Source organism: Bison bison, unplaced genomic scaffold, assembly GCF_000754665.1.
Source record: "Bison bison bison isolate TAMUID 2011002044 unplaced genomic scaffold, Bison_UMD1.0 scf7180017864291, whole genome shotgun sequence".
NCBI classification, from domain to species: Eukaryota; Metazoa; Chordata; class Mammalia; order Artiodactyla; family Bovidae; genus Bison; species Bison bison.
This window is the reverse complement of record NW_011494863.1, coordinates 1,196,005-1,199,079: the sequence shown is the minus strand read 5'-3', so window position 1 is coordinate 1,199,079 and position 3,075 is coordinate 1,196,005. Positions and strand designations below refer to the sequence as shown.

Below are 3,075 nucleotides of genomic sequence, written 5' to 3'. Positions count from 1 at the left end.
ATACTAAAAAATCGCTTCCCCCAGAACCAAAAAGTAGAGCTTGAAACTGCCCGCCTTCTTGAACCAATTCTGGGGTCTAAATTTCTTTCCCTGTCCCAAATGTTTATTTTATGTCCAGGGTTCTGAAGTGGTTTGAGTTTGGGAATGCCCTTATTTTCTGAAAAAATGATAGTCACCAGGAACTGATGTCTTAGTTTCTGCACAGAGGCAACTGATAAAGTTTTTAGACAAAACACAAGTTAAATATCATTTGCACCCATAAACTGGAATTTTAAGCTCAAATAAGCTAACAACTGAGACCTGGAACTCTCCACATAGATATGTATTTATTTCATGCTTTTTATTATATATTTATAAAATTTTGCCATTATATATTAGCTTCTTGCCTAGTTTATAAATGTATCTAAAAGCAACCAAGGTTAATAATGCCTTTCCCAAAATAATACAATGATAAATAGGATATTTAACACATTTTCACTACTTAAACAAGAGAGTTTATTTCAGGATAAGCCTGTGAGTGTGGACTTTTGGTCAGAATGGGAAAGGTGGTGAAAGGCGGCTTTCCTTAGGCTATAGAATACAGTACCCTTAAAAGGTTGTCTGAGAGAAAAGTCTTAAAACAAAGAGGTTAGAACCTTAAATAGAATTTCAAAGTTAGATTTTCATACTATTTTCATACAGAAAATCCGTGAGCAAACTTGTGGATTTAAAAACACATCTAGCCATTTGTTAATTACCAAGACAATATGCTAACTTGGTAAGTGAAAAGCCAATTCTAGTGTCTAGATGTTTGCATTGTTATTTTAAAACAAATAGTTGCAGAATTAAAATTATAGTTTCAATACAATGTAGGAAAGACAAAGGGAAAACGAAATACATTAATATGCACAAAATATCTGTGTTAATGAAAAAACCATAAAAAATTCCCTTTCTCCTCAAAGTTTGCTTACATTTTTAAAACCTGATAAACATCTCTAGATTTAGTGTGCTCTCTTATTAACAATACACATACATTTTGAAGAGAATTGAGATTGCTTTATTTTTAATCCCTCTATTTCTACATCTTTAACAAACTCTTAACAACAAAAAATTGTTTGCTAGAGAAATAGATACTAGGCTGAACAAGAAGGAAAAAAAAAACCCTCATTTTCCTCAGCCTGAACTACAGATGAGTCTGAAATAATCTAATTCGAAAAGTTAACACACATTTACAAAATAAACTTGGAGAGAGGGAATCTACCTCTGGATAATAAACTCTTTTGATTATGGAGTTTCCAACAGAAATAACACGCTCATTAGTATTTCACAGAATCACAGATTTCCCAAATAAAAGAGAAGCAAAACCATTAGTACTTGTGTTTTCAAGTGCTGCTTAGGTTAAATGCCTATCTTAAACCAGACAACAATTATCTTCAATACCCAAATCATTAAAACTAACTGGAATGTTGTACAGCAACTGTTCAAAGTAGAGGAATTACCCATTTCTTCTCATGGCTAGCTATTGGGAAAATTAAGGGAAACTCTCAAGTAAATCTTAACATTTTAACAACAACGACTAATAGTATTTCAATGATCATTTTTAAAAAGTCTATCCCCTTTGTATAGCTCACTTAATCTTTAAAACTATGCCTCTCCAATGCTATTTCAATGTTTAGGGTTAAATAAATGAACTAAACATTTAAAATCTGAAGAGAACAATCCATGTGATAGAATCTTCACGTTTCACAAAATGTTATTTTAAGCATTTGCAGAAGAATTAAATAAATGTAGCACACACTCTAAATTCGATAAAAGATTCAGAGAACCCGACATTTTATATACCCAAAAGATCCAAACAGAACCAATGCAAATGTCAATAACTCTCTTTCGTCTGATTCTTAAATGATTTTACTAGTACCCAAAGGAATGAAATCAGCAACTCTTTCCACACTCTAGTCAACACTCCAATTTTCAAAGCCGCAATTCGAAAACGTCAGTTTGGGCGGGGAGCAGTGAGGGTCTTGAAGTAATCAAAAAATTCCTTTTCCTCCTCTGACAGTCTACCAAAAGATGTCAAACCAAATTCAGCCTGTTATAAAGCACTGGGGCTTCCCTTCCAAGGACACGGGACTCAAGCACAGACACCACTGCAAAAACCTGTCCCCAAACGCCTGGTCCGACCGAAACGTAAGGGGCCCAGGCAAGAACGAAATTAGAAGCCTCAAGAGGGTCCCGCAGAGACAACGGAAATTAAAGTAGCATTTATTCAAGGGTAGACAGCAACGAACCAACGTTCTCCCAGCCGGACTCTTGGCCTTTCTCTATCCGAATTCAGGCTCAAGGCAGATATATTTGTGGGGGTCCCTTCCCCACTGACATCTCAGCCGCTGCCGGGGCCTACCGTCGCTCAAAGGGAAGACCCTCCAACTTCACATCCGTCCCCTTTTGCCCTCGGACAAAAGGCAGAGGAGGCTATGGAGCTGACCTAGCTCTGTGGGGCAGCAAAAATGCCTTGTCCGGGCCACCCATCCCTGGGCCTGGCTTCATCTGCGCTGTCAGCACCAATGTATTCTTCTTTATTTTTGCAACGCATACTGGGCGGGTGTATGCATTGCGGGGGTGGGGTGGGGATTGAACAGAGAAAGGAGGGGTTGGTAGTGGAGCCTAGAACCCTCCTTCCTCTCCCCTCCAGCCAGGGGTGCTGTGCAGGGAGTGTCGGCCAGGTCTGGCGCACTGTCCCAGGCCCCAGGTTAAGGTGGCCAAGAGAAATGAGGCTTAGGGATTTCTAAGCAAACGGCACCACTGGTGGTCTCCAGCGCCAGCGGAGGTAGGATTGTTTTCTTTTCTTTTTTTTAAAGGGGCGTGTGACTTTCTTTTTTTGGAGGTGGGAGGGAGTTCGTTCGTTCGTGCACTCCGGAGGAAGGGGGGGCGCTTTGCTGCACTGCCAGGGTCCCCAGAGGGAGGGTGAGGGGATGTCTACAACGGTACAGTAATTATTCCTGGGGTATAAGAGGGCAATCAGAGGGAACAAGGTGGGCGGCACCTCAAACTGTGGCAGTGGCAGCAGAGAAGGTCGCGAGGGGCTTACCCGGGCGG

At 40.3% G+C, this 3,075-nt stretch overlaps 1 long non-coding RNA gene across 1 annotated transcript in view; it reads left to right on the top strand.

Annotated features, from left to right (window-relative positions):
- Positions 1-6: 6 nt before the first annotated feature.
- LOC104996198 overlaps positions 7-3,075 on the top strand; it is a 9,843-nt gene continuing 6,774 nt past the window's right edge. The window contains exon 1 of the long non-coding RNA XR_826146.1: positions 7-2,806. This is a non-coding gene — a long non-coding RNA (uncharacterized LOC104996198). The remainder of the gene's footprint in view (positions 2,807-3,075) is intronic.